Source organism: Solanum lycopersicum, chromosome 4 (assembly GCF_036512215.1).
Source record: "Solanum lycopersicum chromosome 4, SLM_r2.1".
NCBI lineage: Eukaryota > Viridiplantae > Streptophyta > Magnoliopsida > Solanales > Solanaceae > Solanum > Solanum lycopersicum.
This window is the reverse complement of record NC_090803.1, coordinates 42,156,757-42,180,801: the sequence shown is the minus strand read 5'-3', so window position 1 is coordinate 42,180,801 and position 24,045 is coordinate 42,156,757. Positions and strand designations below refer to the sequence as shown.

General features: G+C 37.7%; 2 long non-coding RNA genes across 2 annotated transcripts; both read right to left on the bottom strand.

Moving 5' to 3' along the window:
• Positions 1 to 12,934: 12,934 nt before the first annotated feature.
• Positions 12,935 to 16,627, bottom strand: LOC138348284 (uncharacterized). Its single transcript, XR_011220677.1, has 2 exons — positions 16,368 to 16,627; positions 12,935 to 13,131 (listed from the first exon to the last, which is right to left on the bottom strand). It is a non-coding gene; the product is annotated as an uncharacterized lncRNA (long non-coding RNA).
• A 1,133-nt stretch (positions 16,628 to 17,760) lies between these two features.
• On the bottom strand, positions 17,761 to 18,703 carry LOC104647000 (uncharacterized). Its single transcript, XR_011220676.1, has 4 exons — positions 18,633 to 18,703; positions 18,484 to 18,547; positions 18,340 to 18,368; positions 17,761 to 18,230 (listed from the first exon to the last, which is right to left on the bottom strand). It is a non-coding gene; the product is annotated as an uncharacterized lncRNA (long non-coding RNA).
• Between the last annotated feature and the right edge of the window lie 5,342 nt (positions 18,704 to 24,045).

The window sequence follows — 24,045 nt, the reverse complement described above, 5'->3', positions numbered from 1 at the left end:
TACACCATGATGTGCTAGTAAAAGTGGAGTCATTCATATTTCCGCCAGATTTTGTTATTCTTGATTGGTGCTTTTACACAGTTCTGGGTGCCTTGTCTTTCGGGAAAGCTCAATTCCAAACGGACTGGCCCTTACTTGATTACCCAAGTATTACCTCATGGAGTTGAGTTAAAAGCCAAGGAGGGAGTGCGGTTTAAGATGAATAGAGATTGAATAAAACTCTATTTTGGGCATAAAGCATCGGGGAATGAAGTGATAGAGGCATACCATCTTGATGAAGTCTGTGTAATCAAGTGTCCCCACTCGTGCCACGGCATTAAATCTGGCTCTTATTGGGAGGCAACCCAATACTCATAGTCTTTTTAGTAATGGTATCATTTTTGTACTAATGGGTTTTTAAATTTGCAGGCACATCACCAGGAAATTCTGTAGAAAATTACTCTGCAGCAATCAGTGACGGATATATCGACGGACCGTTGCACTTGCAACGTACCGTCGTATGCCTCCATCGTACCAGGTATGTCTTTCTGTTATTTTCAAACTAGCGCACACACGACGGAACCAATGATGGGGAATCATCGCGTTATTAATGAGGCATACCCGATGCGACCAGGTTAGAGTTTATTATAAAATTTCACCATTTAAACTTCCCAACCCCTCATTTAACCCCCATTACTTCATTATTCCTCTTTTTGCCCTCTCCTTTCAACTTCCAAAATCTCTCGCTGTATCAACTGATCATTGCCCCCCCCCCCCAAAAAAAATTTCTCCAAACACCTTAAAGTTATCATCTAGTAGTCGGAGTTGCGGCTGTGGGTGTCTTCTTGGTCACCGAGTAATTGCCCATCTTGTTTTTCTCAAATTCTAAGGTATGTGTCTATAATTTCTACTCATTTATCTTGCATTTTTGTTTATTAATTAGTATTAGCTTAATTGTTCGTGATATGTTCGTTTCTTTTATATAAGATTCTATCTAATCTAGGTTAAAAATGTTCGAAATTGCCGTGTTTACAACCCTTGACATAGGTGCTTTTGCATTGCTAGTTTCCTAGGTAGTTGGGTTAGACAAATGTAGGTCCAAAACACTACAAGTTCGATTTGGGTTCATCGGGGATGAATGGGGTACCCCAGTTCTTTCACTGATCTACAGAACGAGACACCTATGACGGACCGTCGTACCCACGACGGACCGTCGTAGGGTCCCTTCCAAAAGCCCTAACACCCCAATGCCCATTTTTTTCTATATTTTCTCCAACGGACACATGTGACAGACCGTCGTCTTCATGATGGTCCGTCCTGCACAACCGTTATGGTTGTCAGAGACCCTGTTTCTAAGGGTCTCTCTCCATTTTTCTAAGTGTCCTTCAACGGACACATGTGACGGACCGTCGTCTTCACGATGGTCCGTCCTGCATGACCGTAATGACAGTCACAGACCCCTCTCATAAGGATATCTCTAAGGATATCTCTCCATTTTTTTAAGTGTCCTTCAATGGAAATTCACGACGGTCCGTCCTGCATGACCGTTATGACGGTCAGAGACCCCTCTCCTAAGGGTCTCCATATTTTTTTTCCAAGTGTCCTCTGACGGACACCTATGAAGGACCGTCGTACCTGTGACGATCTATCATGCATGACCGTTGTGACGGTCAGAAACTCTCCTTCAGGGTTCTCCATTTATACATAGTCTAAGTAAGACACGACGGACCCTATGATGATCCGTCATATTCATGACGAGACGTCACCTAGCCCATCGTGTTTCACTATTACTATAGACATATTATTTTAATTTTTTTTGCGGTTTTGCTTGTCTGGTTTGCCACTACTCGTACTAATATTGATCCTTTATAGGTACTATCTACTATTGCACCCAAGCAAGATCGAATCTATGCACGTGGACGATCGAAGTCTGTTGCCCCGTCTGCTCGCATGGTCATCGGCTATAATGATAAGCATGACCCCGAGTTTGTGCGCCCAAGCACTTCCACCCCTTCCCGTGCTGCACGTGCTCCTAGATCCACACCCAAAAAGGTAGCATCCAGCGTAGTCACTTCCTCCCAGTCTGATGAGGAGCGCACACTGGCCGGCACACCCTCTGGGTCAGCCACAACAAAAGAAGGAGCGTCTGTCTCCTTAGGAGTATCGTGGTCGGAGGAAGCCTCCGGCTCTCCTAAGGTTCCCACAATCGCAACCCCTGTAGCGTCGGCCTCGTCTGATGAGGCTAAAAGTTCGGAATCCACATCAGGTTCACCAGCTCAGGCCCCCACCCCATCTACTAACCAGCCCAACCGATGGTGTGTCGACGGGCAATTTCAAGTCTACTCCGACGCCAAGTTCCTGACTGACAAAGGAGTTACGACTCGAACACTCACCTTGGAGCGGCGGGTCCTTACAAGGAGTCTCCCAATGATGCATGATATGCACAATCTCTTCACCAGGCATCGCCTGGAGAGGCCAATAAGTCCGTTGGGACGTATAGTGAAGAAATGGTCTGAGAGTTCTACACATCCTACTTAGCGACTCTCCGATCACAGATAGATAGGCGAGCTGCCCCCGCCAAACAGGCCCCACTGGAGCAGGTCCGAGTACGGGGTATGCAGTTTGACATTTCCCTGCCTGCCATCCGCCGGTTTCTATAAGGCGAGGGTGTTGATGCTACTCGGACACCTTTCACTACCGAGTTTGACTACAGATGGAAGCTTGTTAAAGATGGCCAGTTCCTGCGTGAGACATCGCTGAAAGAGACCACCAGGAGGTGCATGGCCCTGCACCTGTCAGTTGATGGAGAGGGTGTCGACTGGGGGACCGAGCCAAAGGGATCCATCAAGAAGGACAACCTCACATTCACGGCAAAGTTCTTGTGGCTGATTGTCCGCCACTGCCTTTCCCCACAGCTGGTGATAATATCGTTACATGGGATTGAGTAGTGTTGATGGCGGCGATGATAGCTGAGTTCTAGGTGGATTTTGGGTGGCTTCTACAGGCAGTCATGCACGAGAGGGCTTTCAAGGTCACAACTACTTACCCTTTCCCGTGCATGATATTTTCTCTCTACAGGTCCGCAGGTGTGCCTATATGGCACTTAGATCAGCTCAAGACCTCGCAGGGCACTGTTGATGTCGGCCTCATCATAGATGAGGCCAATGACTTGCCTCCACGCAGAGGGCCCCGTCCAGAGCTGCCCTCACTTGCAGACGATCTTACTGAGATGGTATCCAAGGCCCGCATGGCTACCAAGGCGGCGTCCACTGACACTATCCGGTCAAGTCTATCCCGGGTAGAAGCACTGCCCCGAGCTCCTTTTGCACAGCCCCTCTACCCACGTTGCTCCCGCTTGCTAGGGTCCAAAAATTAGACGTGCAAATGGCTACATTTCTGCATCATATTCAGCCATGGAGGCAGAGGTCCATTACCGTGACAGAAGAGTGCCTGGAGCGGAAAATAGTCCAGTATACAGAGCGGAAGATCACTGAGGCTCACCAGTGCTTGGATGCCTTTGAGTTGAGGGTGTTAGCTCGGCCATCCCCTCCGGTGGATATGTCGACTTTTCAGGACGCGATCGTCAGTCTTCATGCAGATATCAACACGATCTTAGAGGCTAAGGTGCCGGAGTATGAGGCCCCTTCTGTCGAGCCTACTGAGCACACAGTGTTAGTGGCCCTATTCACTACCTCACAAATTCCACCACCTCCCCCTCGAGAGCATGCCAAGAGGCGTAGGGGTCGAGTAGAGGAAGAGGCGCGAGCATGGAAGAAGGTGAGCCGTGAGATGGAGGCTGCGAGGAGAGCCTCACTTGTTGAGGAGAAGGCGCATCAGATGAGAGCATCAGAGTAAGTAGTTGGAGCGTCTAGCTCCCGAACTATGGAGATAGCAGGAGGCACTATTGACAGTGCGGTTGTTGCTGAGGACACCACTGAGGATGTCCAGATTGTAGAGGACGTGAGTTCCGGGGAACCAGACCCATCATCTTGCTGACCGACGGCGCTTTGCGCCAAAGGTTTGCTTCACCTACCACTCTAGTATTTAAATTTTTTTATGCATTGGGTACAATTACATATTTTTTTGTTGGGGGTGGGGTAAATGGAAAGTGAGTGTTAGGGTGAAGTCTGAGTAGCCCAATTCCCTTTGCTCTTTTGGGGTTTTCTTGCATGTGTTTTTTTCCCCAAAAAACTTATTGCTTTTTCTGTTGAATTGGCATATCTATATCTTTTGTACATAGTTTAATTCTGGAGCATGTTGTCTAAAATGATATCCTGACAAATTGGAAAATAATGCATGACTAGGCATAGTAACTGATAAATGTGTGGCTCTAAGCATGACATAGAGGTACACCATTGCATCACTTTAAGTCTGAAATTCGAACTAGGTGTCTGATAATCTGGTAGAGTGATGAGATGTCAAGTGAGTGTGAGGAAGATTTGAATAGCCCACTATTTGTACTGAGCTAGAACTTGCATGGTAAGTCCTGCTAAAAGTAAGCTATAATAGACAATTAGGAAAAGATCATAGGCCCTTATTAAATATAGCCCATTTTTAGCCTGAATAATAGAAAACAAAATGAAATTTATCCTTCTTTGATCCAAATGATCTGGGCTTAAATTAGACCTTTCTTTTTCACCCCAACTGATCTTTTCTGGAATTAAAGTGTTGGCCCTAGTCCATCCTTGACATGTGCACCTCAGCTTATACCAAAAGCATAAGTTGAGGGTGGCTAATGCAGTAAACAACCTTCTTTATGGCCCTGACCCAACTTAAGGTATTGTGTACCTTCACTCATGGCAAAGACATGAGTTGAGGGTGGATATTACGAGGAATGGTCTGGAAAGTGGGGTTGAAATAACAAAGAGAGGGAAAGAACAAAAGTAAAGTGACTCAAGAATTAGTTGAATGAAAAGTAAAGAAAAAGAAAAATATACTAGAAATACAAGCAAGAAAAGAAGAGAGTCACCTACACAAATGAAGAAAGAAGAGAAAATAGCAAGGTGAAAGAATATGAGAAACTTGGCGAGATAATGATAGAAAGTGAAAGGTTTAGCCGATATGTCAAGGAGGGGCAAAAGACACTAAAGTATACCTAAATATACCCTACCTGACCCTGAGCCTGTGTTACAAGCTAAGAAATTCCTATCGTGATCCTAAGGGTTGTATAGAGAACTTAACGCAGTGAAAATAAGGGCAAGTTTATGGCAATAGGTATGAATGAGTGTGACTTTGTTCTGAGAGCGAGTGTTGAAAAGTAATCCTTAAACTCAAACTGAAATCTTTGTGTCAAAAATGAGGATTTTGTTTTAAAGTGAGGAGACTATTTGCAATACCGGAATTACTAGCACCTCGGTGAGAAATTGAAGAGGATAGGTGTTAGTGCATGGTGAGTCTCTGTCATGTTTTGATCCCACATAATTCAAGCCTAATAGTGATAGCATGCATAGATTTGATGAGATTAATCGGGATTGATAGCCAAATGATTGCAAAGGATGAAACATGGATACTATTGTAGAAAGATTTTGTATTGTGTCATAGTGCGTCGCTTGAGGACAAACAACGAATTTAAGTTGAGGGTGTTGATATAAGTTTCTCTTTATTTTGCAGGAAATTTGTCCAAAGATGAATGCAGAGATTTTGAGCGAAGAAATGCAGAAGAGTCCACCTAGGGAGCTTATGACGATCTGTCGTGCTTGTGACGGTCTGTAGGTGGCAGCGTAGTGCAGCTACTGAAGGAAGATGGGAAAGTCTGACCAAGTGTGGGGCTACGGAGTCCATGACGGTCCGTCGTGTCTATGACGGTCCGTCCTGCAGGTTCGTCATGAATTTCAGAGAAGTAGTCCCAGTACCCATATTCCAAGAGTTCAAGTGTTTTAAAACGAAGACCCTCGACGGACCATTGTGCCTATGACGGTCCACCATACCAGCCTTCGAGGGTAATATAGAGAGCAGCAGAAGAAATTACACAAGTATGGGACGACATAGTCTATGACGGTCTGTCGTGACCACGACGATCCGTCGCGAGTTCCGTCGACCCAGCCGCGTTTTGGCAGATTTCAAGCAAATAGAGTCCTTGTTTAATTAGGTTTTTATTTTCTATAAATAGTTCGAAAAACCTCGTTTTTTAGGTTAGACACTTAGACACTATTGTACAAAGATTTTTTATTGAGTCATAGTGCGTTGCTTGAGGACAAACAACGAATTTAAGTTGAGGGTGTTTATATACCGTGGTTTCACGGTATTATTAATACTTTTTCCTTAAGTTTATTGTGTCCAAAAGCCTTTTTGTGCTAATTTTTATACAAGTTTCTCTTTATTTTGCAAGAAATTTGTCCAAAGATGAATGTGGAGATTTTGAGCAAAGAAATGCAGAAGAGACCACCTACGGAGCTTATGATGGTCTGTCGTGCTTGTGACAGTACGTAGGTGGCAGCGTAGTACAACTGCTGAAGGAATATGGGGAAGTCTCACCAAGTGTGGGTCTATGGAGTCCATGACGTTCCGTCCTGCAGGTTCGTCATGAAGTTTAGAGAAGTAGTCCCAGTACCCATATTCCAAGAGTTCAAGTGTTTTGAAGCGAAGACCCTCGATGGACCGTTGTGCCTATGACGGTCCGTCATACGTGCCGTCGAGGGTAATGAAGAGAGCAGCAGAAGAAATTGCACAAGTGTGGGACGATGGAGTCTATGACGCTCCGTCGGGACCACGATGATCCGTCGCGAGTTCCGTCGACCCAGCCGCATTTTGGCAGATTTCCAGCAAATAGAGTCCTTGTTTAATTAGGTTTTTATTTTCTATAGATAGTACAAAAAACCTCGTTTTTGAGGTTATACTCTTAGACACGATATTATTAGGTTAGACTCTGGATAATTATTAGACTCTGTATTGTTAGACTCCGTATTGTTAGACACCGTATTAGTAAACACTATATTGTTAGACTTTTGATTATCATTGATTGTTGGTGATTTTTGGTGATTAATCAATCAAACTTTTGGATTTTACTCTTTCTCATTGAAATATGTACAGGAATTCTTATATAAGATATTTGAATATTCTGATTATGACTATGGGTAACTAAACCCCATAACTAGGGTTGTGGGAACCATAGGCAAATAATGAGATAAAACCTAACTAAAATAACAATTTTAGAATAGTTTCATGCATGTATTAATAATTCTTTCGCTTAAAAGTCTTTTTAACGGATTGCCAACGTTAGAACTCGCATTAATGCTACTTGCCGGACCAAGAAGGTAGATAATAGGAAAAGAATTATCACCAGAGATTTAGTGTATACTATCTAATAGGATATTATTGATTGGTACGAGGTAATAACTTAGTCAAATATCGAATACAATGCTTAATCTGAGGTAAAGATAAGGGTTAGGAAAGCAACACACGTAGCCGGACCAAGGTGCGGAGTGAGATTTTCTAAATGCCAGACTAAGGATTTAGAAATACATAACTTATCACTTTGCATGCAAGATACTAGGAAAGAATTGTTATAGTTAGAATTATCAATTAATGAACCTGTGGGGAACACGTAAACCCTAGTTACTTTTATTAATTGATTAAACTCCAATATTCAAAGCTGTTAAGTGTCTCTTTCAATTTCGTTAGTTATTCTTATCCATTTAGAAATAGAAACCCCCCTTTTATTATTTTTGCTTTCCAAGGAATTAATTGACCGAACAATAGTAATAACAGGTTAAAGTTAAGTCTAAACTATTTTCCTCGTGGGAACGATCCCAACCTCACTAGTTGGGTTATTTACTTGACACGACCGCTTTACTTCTTATTTGAGAAGTATGTTTGAGCGTAGCAGTGCGAACTGAAATTCATAGGATATATATGAGTAATACAAAGGAGAAATTATAGAATTTGATTCATTTTATTAATGAACAAAACTTATAGGATTGATTATGTATCAGAACTGAATCACTACATGAACCAGAACTGAATCACTACACGAATCAGAACTTGAAACAATGAAAAAATAATGTTATGGGGCTTCCCTATCGAGAAGAAAAAGTTTTTCTCTTATAGAGGCATTTTCTTCGCTTAGAAAAGTGTTCCTTTTCTCAAGGGATTTCCATAACTCAACTAACTCTTGGCGATGGTGCATTTCCAATTGGGCTAGTTATATAATAGAAATCAACTCTTACTTGCAAATCTAAAGGGAGGTAGAACCTCAGAAGTATGAGGAAAAGGCATGACCAGAAGAATTGTGTGAAATAAGTGAATTTATCTAGTTGAGGCATTCTTTATTGATTGAGACAAAAAGATTCCCTCAATACAGCTTCACTCCGTCAAGCCTGTACGAGTAGTGAAGATGTATAGATCTAGTTTGGTATTGACCGACGACAAGCATGGGACAAAGGAGAAAGTTTTAAAAATCACTGACTAGGGTTGGCAGCTAAATTCAGTCTTTGAGACCCCATAACATAACAAAGTCATGGAGTGCATAAGCCCATGTAAAGATAGGGGTGACTTTCTTGTGGTAGTAATTGCGAATGAGCAAGTAGGGGGCGGAAACTAAAGAGGTAGCGAGACTGACCGCAATTTCAGGAATAGGTTGAGTTTCTTTCATTATTGTTATGGAAAGTGAAAGTCGTTTCGTTTAGGACGAGATCTCTTCACATCTCACAATGCTTACACCTCTCGCCTATCGAAGTTCTGTTAAAAAACCTCGTTCGAGAACTTGTATAGAGAAGGATTTCCTGTGGCGCAGCAGTTCTTCCATATCAACTGCTGCCCGGCGCTGCTATTGGCATAACAGCCGGTACACCATACGTTATCCCAAACCAGTCCTCTCTTACTAGGGTTGGCTCCTCGCAGTTTTCCCTTTAACACAAACGGTAGATAGGAACCAAACTGTCTCACGCCATTATAAACCCAACTCATGCACCACTTGAATCAGCAACAATCAAACCCTTGGGACCTTCTTCAACACCTGGATGTGATGAGTCGACATCGAGGTACCAAATGATTCCGTTGCTAAGAGCTTTTGGGAGTCATCAGCCTTTTATCCCCGGTTTAACTTTGATCCGTTGAGGGATAGCCTTTCAACGGGACTCCCGGATCACTATGGCCGACTTTTATCTCTGTTCGACTAGTCGGTCTCACAGTCAGGAAGACTGATGACATTATGCTCACGAGCACAATCTTAGCTTGAGCCTACCTTCGCACACCTCCGATACTCTTTAGGAGGCATCCGCCCCTGACAAACCCAACTCGCAATGTCCCGCCTCCCCCCGAATAATCGGTGCGGAGGTTAGGCATCCTTAGACGAAAGAGCGGTCTTTTAGGATCGGTCGTTGTGTGTCACCACCTCCCACCTATCCTACACATTCTATTAAGGTTGTCACTGCGAAGCTATAGTTAAGGTGCACAGGGTCTTACCGTCTAGCCGTTGGTACTCCGTATCTTCACGTAGAATTTAATTGCACCGGATCCATGTCGGAGAAAACGGGGCAGTCGTTACACCATTCGTGTAGGTCGCTACTTATGCGACAAGGAATTTTGCTACCTTAGGATAGTTAGAGTTACTGCTTCCATTTACCGGGGCTTCCATTCAAACCTTATAACACTTCTCCTTCAAACCTTCCAGCAACGGACAGGTGTCAGACTCTATAAAATCGTGTTACCACTTAGAAGAGTCCTGTGTTTTTAATAAACAGTCGCTACCCCCTGCTACGTGCCGATTTCCTAATCAAAATATAGGAGAGCACACCTCTCTTGAATTTACGGGGTCATTTTGCCGAGTTCTTTCGACATGGTTCTCTCAGGCGCCCTAGTATACTCTACTTGTTAACCTGTGTTGGTTTGGGGTACGGTCAGTTCACCGGGAGGATCGCCCTTCCATATTCGACGTTTTTTACTAGAAGCGTAAACCTTGTTGATTATGACAATAGCCGCGAATACAAATAGACTCGTGACTATGGAAGTGCAGTACGCTCAGCTCTCTCGCGACCCCTACTCTAATCAAAAGTCTAAAGGCCCCTACTTAACATAGGTCACCAAACTATGACGGAGAGTTTCGCCTGTTGAAGCGCCAGTCGCGTAGGGAGATCGGGCCCAGCCGAGTAAGAAAGGCTTTGATGACTCAAGGTTTATATTAGGGAAAGAAGAGTGGGGGAAGAGTGGGAAGCCCTCCGCCCGATTATCCAATTCACTCCAACAGAAAGGCATGGTTCTGTAGTCAAAGAAACTTCGTCACTTTGGTGTACCCATTGGACGGCACCCCTTTCGGGGAATCCTTAGGGACTGATTCACTCTGCGTAGATTGACTAAACGCAGAAAACCTTCCATTGGCAGGCGATCATGTAATTCACAGGATTTTTCGTTACTCATGTCAGTATTCTAACTTTTGATATCTACAAGTCTTGTAACCAAAACCCTTCCCCGATTGAGAGAACGTTCCGCTATTGACACTTGAAAAAGCAACTTTCAAGGTCTCGTCGCTTCGGTGAATCACTTGAGCCCTAATACATTTTGGTTTCCATGGAGATAGACTAGTGAGCTATTACGCGTTCTTCAAAGGGTGGTTGCTTCCAAGCCCACCTCCTGTTTGTCATCGCTCGATCGCTATATTTTCCACTAAGTCATTGCTTAGGGACCTTAGGGAACGTCTGGGCTGTTTCTCTCTTGACTTTGGATCTTAGCACCCAAAAAGTCTAACTGTTCTTTCACATGTAGTTCTTTAATCTTCAAAATCTTCATCTGTGAAAAGAATAATTTGAGGTAAACTAATTAGTAACGAATAAGTTGAACTTAAGGATTAATTTTCTGTTATAGTAAAATACACAAATCAAGATGGAGTATGAAGCCGACATTTAATTAGTTTCTTTTTCATTCCGGATCTATTTTCTAATATATATATATATATATATATATATATATATATATATATATATATATATAGCAAATAAAAACAAATTTGATGTTCTAATTCATGAATTCTAGATAATTTCTCTACCCAACTTTAAACATTGAGGATCTCCACTGGCAGCCAACATGATTTGTATTACATTTCACATGAACATCTCATACAAAATGTAATTGCCGCTTCCTCATATAAATATTTATTTAACTGTATGCTTGTGGATAATTTGAAGGAAAGAAAACATAGATAAGTTGTTGAAATGGAGAATGCAAGTGGATCAGATCTAACAAGCTTGCATCCGAATGGCTAGCAGGAAGAACAAAAATTTAAAAAACTAATTACCCAGTGGAGAATGACACCGACATGATCAAATATGTTTGAAGTTGGAGGTCATCAAAGAAAGGATAATGTGAAAGTATATGATGTTTGAGATTAACTACTAATGCTACAATAATAAGGGCAGATTATATTGACACTGATATTATAGAGGAAATGGTAATACAAGGATCTAATAAGATTACAAATCCTAGTTTTCTTCCAACAACTATATACAGAACAATAACCATATTGATACCTACTTTTACATTTGAAGATGTTATCACAATCTCACTGGTATATACATAAACAAACATAAAATCAATCTTTTAGCTTTATGGATATTATAAGTAAAGTAACATCGATTTTAGTTATATACAGAAATAATAGAGTAAGAATTGCCAGATCATACGAAATATTTAAGATAACGCAGTGCACTAAAAAGGAAAACAAATAACTCACAACTGCAATAACAAAACCCTTATAAACGAGGAGTACCAGAAAACAACATCACTTCATTCACAAATAAACATCATGTAATAATAACTGATAGAATATTTACTAATCTGATGGAATGAATGGAACTAAAGAAGACTGACGGGTCACTATATTTTCAAGGTGTTCATATTTACTCTCTGGAATATCCATGCGTTTTTATAGCGATTCCTTTTCTTTTCGACTTGTTTTAAGATCTTCCCACAATGCAGCCTTTGAGGTGGTACATCCTTTTAACTCCTTAGTTGTTATTCCACCACCAAATTCAATTACATGACTTTTTGAATGCTGGTCCAAAGTACATTTCCACTACCTCAATATTAGTAAGAGATGGTTCAGCGAATTTCAGCCTATAAAACATAAAATTATTTAAATAACGCAATGCACTAAGTAAGAGTAAGAAATTTGATATATAAACATACATATTTTTCAGTAGTATCAGGCTCAACAAGCTCATTTCCCTTCTTACGTGTCTCAAAGAAAATAGTTGCCATGTTTTGTGGATTACCATCTTTGCCTCCCTTCACGATTTAAAAATAAGTCATAAGATATTTTATAGAAATAGGAGAGGTTTCCTTGTAAGGTTGCACTATTTACTTACCATTTCGTAAACAATCAATCTAATAGGCTTGCTACCCCACTGCAACAAAAACAGTCTCTAAGGAAGGGAAATCTAGTCCCTAAAAGTTAAAATCTGGTATCAAATGATCTACAGCATCTAGAAAAATTTGGTCGCTCCTCCTCCTAGAAACTACGTCACTATTGGTAATTAAGGATGAGTTCAAAAATCTCGTCCCTAAATGGTTTTGAGACGAGCCAAAACTCTGGTCGGGAGAAACTTTTAGCGACTATATATCTCGTCTCAAGTAGACCATTTATATCATGAAATTCATGTCGTTAAACTTCTTTTGTGACGTTAAGCAATGTATTCCTATTAGAGTTTTAGAGATGAGTGACACCTTATCATAAAATAGCATCAGAGACCATAAAAAATTTGTTCCTAGAAAAGCTATAAGGACCTTAACAAACTGGTCCTTGAGAAGTTTTAAGGTTGACAAACAATCTGGTCCTAAACAACATTACAGACGAGAATCAATCAAGTCCTAGCTTATACATTACAGACAGAAGCAAGTTTGGTCCTATAAAGAAGCAAGTTTGATCCTTCAATCATTTATATTACAAGAACTAAATTCATCAACAAATACCAAAATGATTACTACTAAAATATGGAAACAAAAGTATCATAGAGCTAGTGAAAAGGAGAATGAAATAAGAGTGATTGATTATCTCATGATATTTGCATAACAAAAAATATTCGATAACATCAAAAGTATTGCAAAACATTCGTAGCAAACATTCTAAACTTGCATCTACCCACTGAAGAATGAACAAAACTATAGCAGAAAACTTTCAAACTTCAGTCTTTGTCAAGTGATATCCAAAAAGATCAACAAAACCTGCACGAAAAAAGAAAAATCTATTAGAAAACTTTGAGAAACATTATACAAGAATCCAACATCTATTTTGAAGAACCACAACTAAAAAACATTATGTAGATGATAGAAACAAATTGAAAGAATTAACATAGAAGATGAGCTACATTATCATCTCTGCAGAAAATGATAAACATGGTAGCTGGCAGCAATATTGTTGCAGCATAGTAGAAAATTTAAAAACAAAATTTATGTCGGAAAAAACTTTTAAAACAGAGTTGCTGGCAGTGCTATTGTTGCAGCATAGCAGAAAATTTCAAAACAAAATTTATGTCGGCAGAAACTTTTAAAACAGAGTAGCTCGCACCACAATATCGTCACCTCACTTCAATTCGTCTCCTCCTGTAACTGACCTTGCTTGTTTAAATAAATTAAGAGTTCAAATGTTACTCCAACTAATGAATTTCATCAAATGATTTCCATGCCATTGAATCAGCCCGATGCCTCATTATTTTACCATCCACTTTTTTATCCTTATGCCATGTCATTAGAGTAGATGTCTTGGTAGACATAAACAATCTCTGAAGTCCAAGATTTAAAGGAAAATAGCTTAAACTCTTTGACGCTATCTTTTTACCTTTTCTATTCTTTGTTTCCCCACTATGCTTATTTGTTCTCCATCTTGACGCACCACAAAATTTGCAAGTATCAAGTAAGCTATCCTCCTTCAAGTATAACATGCAATCTTTAGTACAAGCATTAATTTTGCCGTATAAAATACCAAGATCTTTAATTATCTTCTTTGCCTCATAATATGAATTTTGCAAATTGGCAACATTCGGCAATAACTCATCTTTAAACATATTCAATAGCATTGCAAATGATGCATTACTCGAACAACCCATACTTTTGATATGAGGCAATTTTATCAGTGTGGAAAGTTTTGAAGCTTTTTAATTTTGGTATAATGGACACTCTAAATCCCTTAATAGATCGTAATACTTTTTTGCTTCAGCATTTGGTTCCTCTTCAAGAATGTCTTCACAACCAGTCTGTGTAGCTCCTCCATCAAGATTAGGATATAAATCTCTCAATAGTTTTTCTACTTCATCTTCACTCTCATGTTCTTCTAAAACATCATGTTGTTCACCATCATCATGTTCTGATTATGATTTTGATAATGGCTAACCCGAATGTTCTCCATGGTGATACAAAAAGTATAATTGCGAATTATTCCATGTACTAGCAAATGTGTCTCAACTATTTTACGAGTTCCTAAAGTTGCATTGTAACATTTAACACACGGACATCGTATTTCATATTTTTCTCCTGTTCTTTAAAAAGCATATTTCATAACACTTTGGAACACTGCTCAATTAGATTTCATCTAGTCAATTGTCAAAAAGATCCAACCACTGCTTACTAGGTGCCATAATCTTTAATAGGACATAAAAAAGATTTTAAAAGGTAAAGAAAAATAAAAAAAAATCGAAGTTGCAAACAACTTGTTACCATCAGATAAACAAAGTAGTGTTGAATCTAAGTATAGATTACACTAAGAATTATGAAAGTTTATAATTATACTTATAGCAAAGATGTTAATTCATGTAACATGATTTTTGTTCGAGCCTACAAAGGATTGGAACAACTAAATACACAACTAAATACAAGGATTAGAGCAGTAGTAATTTTTCGTGTTGAGACATTGATCTCCATCCCTGAAGACTTCACAGATATAATGGCACTACAAATAATAAATTACATAAGTAGGAAACTTGGATGATAAAATTAAATACAATGAAACCTAGCTTCAATTGAAGGAAAAGTGTTGAATTTTCTGCTCCAAAAATTTTGGGTAAGTTTTTCTAACATAGGACCAAACAAAACAAAGAAACGATGAACCTTGTTCATCCAAGAATGATGCAGAGGATACTGCTTCTTTTTCACTGTTTAGAGTTCACAATGAAAGTGCAAATAAAGTTCTTGATGAAGAAACCAAGAACCTTGTTCTGCCAGTGATCAGAATGGTGGATTTCAAGCGCACGGGGAAAAAATCGAGCTTCAGAAAAGACTAATATATTAAAGTAAACAAAGAAAATTTCTTGTGGTGAAATCCTTTGATGAAAATTATATTGAGACAAGAAAAACAGATCAACAAAAGGGAACTCAAATTGAAGCGAGAACAACTATTGAGAACTGAGATGTCCAGAATTTGATGAGAACAACTATTGAGTGTTCGTTTTCAAACACTTACCACGCCTAAAATAGGGAACTCAGATTGAAGTGATTTTCAGCCTGCTCTGTAATAATGAAACTATCTAGACGAACAACAATATGATCACTCAGTCATTGTTAAGGATGAATACGAGAAAAACATATAAAAAAATTAGTTCATTCTGATTCCAGAAAAGTGTTTTTAGTATCTTAAATTTGGCTCCTAAAGTACATAAGCTAAGTGAACAAGAATTTGAGTATAATATGATATTTGATTAACATTATATAGATAGGGATACCATAGTGAGTGAATTATACAAAATACTAGAGGAGTTCAAGAAGTAGCCATGTATTAGAAATTACATACTCTTAATTCATCAAATGGTGGATTAAAAGGATGTCGAGCAGATTTGAAAAAAGATCAAACTTGAATATGGGAGAGCATTGTGAATAAGGCTTCCTACACTGCTTGTGTGAGAAAACCTACTAGGATAAGAGATGAAGTACATAGTTTCTTTTAGTGGAAATTATGTATGCGATAGTATGGTTAAAAATTCAATCGTCCAGTATAAATCATAGTAATCATTATCTTTAATTCACTGGTCAAAGACTCCAAAAACAAATGAATCAATCAAGTTAAATAATTATCAATTCACGACCTGCAACACAGAAATAAAAGAAGACAATTACTTGTGTTGTAGTAAATAGAAAAGAATAAGTTTTGTTACTACAAGTTGATAAACACTTCAATATAAAGAATTTTTGTTTTATAATCATCAACTGATCACATGACAATCAGATTTATTCAAACAATCAACTTTGGTGTCCATTGAATAAGGGAAATAAAGAAGCAGAAAAAAACCGAACCAAGGTCTTCACTTAGTTTTTTTCAGAAAAAACTTTACTTTATGGTTTATGGGATTTTTCGAAAATACAATGTAATACACACTTGAAAAAACTTCAACAAATTACACCATCAAAAAAACTGGGCAAAGTTGAATTAACGACAAAATAGAGAACAAGAAGAAAAAGAAAAAAAATCTTACCAGAATTTCGTAGTAGAGAGAAGAAAATAGAGACGACGTTTCTGATGGATAAAGGTCTTTTAAGAAGATCTTGAGAATCCTAAGAAGAATCTGCTCTTGATCCATATGAAAAACAGAGTTGCGTCGTTCTTGATGATCTGAATATGTAACGTCTTAGGACAAGTGGGTATTGAGAAAACATGGTTTTTTTTTAGATATTTTAGGAAATGATGTTTCTTTTAGCACCTAATTTTTCAGCCAAAAAAATGATTTAAGTAAAATTTTTGGGATGTTTGGTATCCCGCTAACTCAGCCAATTACAACAACGACTAGTAATTAAAAATTTTAGGGACGATCTTTTGCACCTTCTCGAAAACATATAGCTTTTAAGACAAAAATATAATCTCGTCTCACTATATACACTTTTAGGGACGAGATTATTAACTCGTCCCTAAATGTTGGTCGTAAATAAGCCTTTTTTTTGTAGTGCCGTATGATGAGGCATACATAACTTAGACCTATTGACTTAGTTTCTTGTACTTGCATCATGCATTAACAACCCAACACAGAAATTAATCCCAATATTGTTAATGATTCTATATTTAATGTGTACTTTTTAGTTTAGTGGGAAGAGGGTAATAGAGAACAGAAATACAAAACACACCATTGCAATTTTCTTTGGTATATCTTAAGGATAGAAAACATCAAAAAATTTTAACGAGATCAAAACTCAATTTGAATGTGGTATAAATTATTCCAAAAAACTAATCATATGTTATAACTAGAAATAGAATGATATTTGTTAATAACTATATGAAGTCTTACCTTAATTTATCAGATAAAAAATGTTCCTTGACCAACCATCCCCAATTACTCTTATCTACTCCCTTCGACACTTCTTTAAGAACATCGGGCAATGATTTATATTTCAAATTCTTGTGCAGTGATCCTCTCCAGTTATTCCAAAGCTTTCTCATATATTGCAAAACGTTATATCTTTGATCATTCATATCGTCACTGTCAAACTACTCTTAAAATAGAAAAAATACCTACAAAATCTATTAATAAGGGAAAACAAGTCATCGAAGTACAAATCACCTAATAGGGATGTAACCGAGAAATTTCAGGAACATAAATCAAGAGTCACATGTTTGAAACTGAAAAAACCAATAGTTTTTGAAAAGGAATTAATTCTTGACAATTATCAGTAAAAGATATAGATATGTTGTAATCCCTACAGTAACAGCTTCCCACATGTGCTCAAGATTATGCTCTTCGATGTTCATCCATTAGTGTACCGCAGTGGACACATATTACAATCACGAACTTGCAAACTCAAGTGTCTAGTAAATGAGGTGTGATTCTGCCCGACGACTCAATTTTTATAGAAAATGACTTTTAATTTTCTCCAGGTCTCAGTCGCAAAACATTCTTACAAATATTTGTTCCTCTCACGTTCTTTACCCTATCTATTTCACATGAACCTTCAAAATCTACAGTAAGGAAAACCAAACAAGATGTTGATTCTCACAGTAGAACAAAGCGAAGAAGGAGACAACTAGAACATTCTTCTAAGAAGGAATCTAAATTACTCGGATAAGGAGAGTTATATAGGATTTGTTGGTCTCCTAACTTCATATAAAGATCTTATTAACCACGTATATGGCTTGAAATGGAAGGGGGAAATAACTTTTTTACTCTTGGACTCTCAGGGCCTATTAAAGCGAGTAGAGATAATGTTTTAGCTCCTTTACAGATAACAATGCAGAAAATAATAGAAATTATATAGAAGAAAGTACATACTAGTTTCAATTCCCTCAACATCTTGTACCACTTCAACAACTTTTTTGGCTTTTCTAGATTCAAACAAACCTGCAAATCTAACTGTAAGCAAAAATGCCCAAGAAATAAATTAGCTTACTAAAAAAAGTTACACAAATAAAAATAAAATAGTAGTATCACTTCTTTGATACTGCCGAGACACTTCATTCACCTTTTTAGCCTTGTCAAATTCAAAAAGACCTGTAAATTTTTATTCAAGTAAATCGATATAAGAAGTTCATTCCCATTACTAAGAAGAAGGGTACTTTTCCGGTAAGAACAAAAAGAAAATATTACATAAAAAGAAAGTACATACTAGTTTTCCTTAGCACCTTGAGCAACTTCAAAAACCTTTTTTGCTTTTCTAGATTCAAATGGAGCTACAAATTTAAGTTCAAGTTATAAAAACTAACACTTCAATTCAACAACAACAAAATAAAGCTACACAAATAAAAAATAAAATACCAGTATCACTTTTTTGAGAAGATCGAGGCACTCCAATAACTCTTCTTGACTCATAAAATTCAAATGCAGCTGCAAAATTTTATGGAAGTCAACTAAACTAAGAAGTTCATGACCATTATTAATAAATAATACAAAGGAGATTAATTACAGAAAGCTAAGCAATTTTTGTTGATCAAATATATTAATCAGACTAACTCTTTTGCAAATTATCACTACTTTTAGCATCTCGAGTAATTGTTGCTTCTTGAAAGAGGGTGTCATTGTCTTCCATTGGATAAAAATTAGGAGGAATAGGGATACTAGTCTTTCCTTCCTTGTTTCGACTAGAATTTGTTATAGTGCTTCTAATTTTGCCAATCAGAGTTTGTTTTTCAACATTAGTCCCTAAGCTTTGTCCTAGAGCCCTTGCATCACTGGTCAAAGTATGTAGATTCATTTGAACTCCTTGACAGAAGGGAACATTGTCTTCCTTTTTATAAAAATGAGGATGTACATGGAAACTATTGTCTGCTAGCTTATAAGACTTAGAAGTTGTGGCATTGTAACTTCTATTTTTTGCAATTGAAGTCCTTTGTTTATCATTATCTCTTGTAGTGCTAATAAATTTCAAACTTTGACCTAATCCCTTTGCTAAGAAACCAGGTTGAATGAGTCCATGCTTGGGAATTTTTTAAGCTTATCCCATTTCATATTAATCCTTATTTACCTTGATCATAACCAATTTATACTTACAATTCAATAATAATATTAACCTTAAAAAGTGGTTACAAGAACCACAACTCAATCGAATTACACAATATTTCATTAAAACGTCCATATTACAGTGATCACATAAAGGCATATATTCGTGATGTTCAAATATTCATATAATGATCCTCATGGATTCTTTATCATCAATTCAACATCAATTCACGTAAATAACAGTACATATAACCACTTCAACGTACTAGAATCATAATTTAATCGATAACAAATTGAGAACACAAAGCCCATGCAAGGACTAAATCAATTTTGGGAAGGAACATGGGTTCATCATGAAATTGGATTAAATAACATTCAATCTAATACATTAACATCAAAATTCTTCATGATTTAACCATTTAAAATATTTTGATAAAGAACCCATGGCTAGATTGAAAGATTGATCATAAAATCCTCTTTAAAAACTTTGAGAAGAACTCTCCAAATGAAAGGTTACTTAGAGATGAAGGATCACCATAACTTTGATTAGTTCAAAACTTCTAAAACTCGATGAATAATCCATGGAAATCAAAGTTCCAAGCTTTTCTTGAGCTTCACCATCAATAATTGTTTCTAGGGAAAATATTTTTGGATGGGAAGGTTTATTTTGTGTAGTAGGGATTGGGAATGGGTTGTTCACGTGTTTGATCACATATATACACCCAAAAATAGGTAAATTAATCAATTAGAATCAGTTTAGTACGTGGGGTGAATTTCCCATTCACCCCTTAAATAAAAGAGTACGCAGGCAACAACCGCAGGCCACCATCGATGGATGACCATTGACTGGTCGTTGGTCAATTGGCTGGCCATCCTTTGGCTTCCATCAATTGTAAGTTGGCCTTTGTTTTTAGTTGAGGCCTGCCCAGTCTATGTTTTGATCGACTAAACCTCATCAAAGGGCAGTTGGTAGACCAACTGGCCATTGTTTGGTTCAGTCGATTGACACTACGAAGGTAGTGTCTCGACCAGCTTTGGGTCCTTCTTGTGGGCCCTTTTGCGATCCCATTACAAGTCGTACCCAAACGTTTCCAAAGTAAATAAAACCTTTATGAAGTTTTAGACCTCACAAATGAGTTTCACCAAAAAAAATTACCCATAAAACGTCCAAACCGTGTAGGCCCATCAAGACACACTTGAACGTCACAAGGGCTAACTTTCGAACGTGTTGGACGTTCTTGGACGTTTGATCTCCAAACCTCACAGAACTTCATATACTATAATTAAGAATCATTATAACTCATTTTAATACTTCTTAAGATCATGAAATACACATATAATAACATATAGACACATGATCCATATAGGCGATGAGCCGTGGAACGTCTTGGTCATCCCTTGACGTTTGACTTCCAAATAGCCTCAAAATATACACTGCCTCTAAACCATATTATAATTCAATTAGGACCTTAGAAACTTAAGAAAAACATGTTAGGCTCTAGGTCTAACTCATTTTGGGGGTCTTACCATGACGAGCATACTTCATTACATTTAACAAATCAACACTCCATACTAAATACACTAAAGAAAGATACTTGCATATAAGAACTTCACATAAGTACCCTCTCAAATTGACTTACAAGTAACTCAAAGTGCAATGTGAGATTAGCATCCCAAACTACTACCCCCACTATATACTCCTTGAGGATTTCATGAGATTAGATATACTACATTCATCATTCATAAGTTCATCCTACAATTCATAACCATAAAATTCTTTCATAACATTAGACATAAATTCACATTACTTTCATTTAAATCAAATCATGACCTATTCATACATTTCACATAAGGACACACCAAGACTACCTCAAAATGTCTAGTTGTGTAATGGATAATTAGCGTTCCACTCCACCACCTACCCTAAGTAGTATACCATAAGAAGACTTAGTTCTTTACTTTGTTTTGTGGGGGATAGATTTAACCGACATAGACCATGAGAGCTTGACATGGAATTCTGGTACTACCCTTATCGAATGAGGGATCCCTACTTGTCTAAGGTAGGGTAATATTATTTATCCTTTAGATGGTCTCTCCAATAGCTACACCTACGCGGGCGCATAGTTAAGGGATAATGAGATTTCTACTAAGTAACTCACTTTGTACTAACAAGGAGCACCCATCTCAAGAGGAACATTGGCTACAACATCTCTACTCACGAAGTGTGTCCACCACTTCTTCAAATCCTCTCGGTGCTAAGCATAACTCCCCCACGAATTCTTAAACATTCAATGACTATAGGTTAGGAGATAACCATTGAAAAACCCATTTCAACTCACGAAGGGTATATAACCTCCAAACTATTTTGGAAAGCTCATTCGGAATAGTGAGGTTTCTACTAAACACTTCATCTCCTTTCTCATACTTAGGAATAGTAGGGATGGTCTAGACACTTCATCTTCACTCACGAAGAAGGTCCACCCTACAATCCCCCATTTTCATTCATTGACTTCATTCATTCATTCAAGTGTATGTGTGAGCACATGTGAGCATACCTTCACATAATGACCATTATTCATAACGTTGACTTCTAGACATGCTCAACTTACATTTATCAAAATTCACACACAATAATACTTTACATATAAAATCCATACTTCATTTTAACATAAATCCTTCAAGATACTCATATCAACATTCCAACACATACCATACATAAACATATCAAAATTATCACTTCATTTCACATATAATGCCTTCAAGGCCATTCTCACAATACACATATAACTTCGTATATTTCAAGTAAACACCGTCACCAAAAGAGGACCATACCACTCAAGAGTTACCTCAACATAACTTTGTAAGGATACAATAAATTACCCTTCATCCAAGCCTTTACCTCCTATGCACGATTCATATAATAATCCATTATTAAATTTTTTTTAGGGAAGTAGCTAAAACTCCATAAAACCACAAAGAAGCAATAACTTTAAGTTTATATAGTCATGCTCATAAAAACCATTTAATAATCCAAAAGTTGATAAAAAGAATAGACATGATTCCATGGGGTTTTGACATTAAAATCATCATTTAAAGCTATGAAAAACTCGTTTTAATCAATTAAAAATTTTCATGCAAAGACTCATACTTAGAGTCAAGGAATAAAGAAGTTTGAAGTTTGAAATCCTTTTTGAAATTTCTTTGGAAGGGGTCCTTGAATGAAAGAAGGTTCAAGAATGACTACCATACTTTAATATGAAGAAACCCAAGAATTTGGTGAAGAAAATGTGAAGAACTTGGTGCTCTTCCTTGGAGCTAGAAGCTTCTTCAATGAAGGTTTATGGAGAAAGAGTTTTGGAGAGATTTCTGATTAAATATTTAGGGTTGTAAAAGATGGGCGAAATGAGGTTTCAAATGACCTAAATTGATCTCCTAACTTCCCAAAAGACCCTCACACCATTTGGACCCTTTTCAAACATGACATTTGCCTTGAAAACGTCGCAGCCAAATCAGGGACTTGGCTGCGCATCGCAAGGCAAGCTCCACATTGTTGCCTATCAAATTTTCTGAAGAAGTGGACCTCGTACCCTTGGCACATCGCAAGGTGGACTTCAGATTCTGCCCCTGCACGCTGCCTTGGGCAGCGTCTTGTCCAATGTTTGGGTCCTCCTCAGGGACCCTTAGGGTGGTTCCCCGGGCGTCGTTCTTGAACGTTTCAACCCTTTACATGTAACTCTATTCATATGAACCATTGATACTCAATTTCACTTCCAAACCATCCCCCAAAGCATCACTTTAAAACACTACGACACACTAGTTCAACTTCAACTAGTTTATGGATGTCTTGGGCGTTTTACTTCCAAACGGTCCCAAACTTTACGAACTAACTTCTAATGCTAATGTATACTATTTTAACACAATATTAACTTACGAAATGCATTCAAATCTCTAGTTTGACCTATTCCATTTTTAGGGCGTAAAAGTACTTCCCCACTTGGGAACATTCGTCGTCGAATGACTCTTAAATACTTTAAAAGGCAAGAAGGAATCAAATAGAAGCATATAAAAGATTACATAAAGTTAAAGATATTCATATTCGATGCACCAATTCACAAGGAGAACCAAATTCACATCATTAGGCAATTTAGAAACATAAGAAACTTGGAATAAGTTCCACAATTCACACCACATACCCATTTCATCATTTATGGAGGAACTACCTTTTCAAAATTAGTGATGCTCTTACACATCATTTCTACACATATTGAGACCATCATTCATGAAAAATAGCAATTAAATATAATTTTCAAAATTCTTTACAGTGATCACAAAACCTTAACAATGAAGCATACAAAAAAATCCATTAATTCACCTTTCAAGCATTTAACATGAAGTGATGAAAAAATGACAGACAACATCATAATAGGTCACATTAAAACATGACAACACAACTTTGAAGCAATTAACTAATATAATTAGCTACACCTTAACATGAGAAATATAGGTTGACTACCGATTGTCCTAATGTAATCATGATATTATCCACAGCATACAAAACCTTATATCATCAAAGGCACTCATAACATAAAGAGAAATGCAACTCATACTAATATGCAGGACTCTTAACCATTAACAAACTACTGAGGATTTTGGTCTAAAGCTTGAAAAAGGATAGAAGAAGTGATAAGGATATCAACTACCTCTCCACTCAACTCATTCTCCCCCCTGTTAG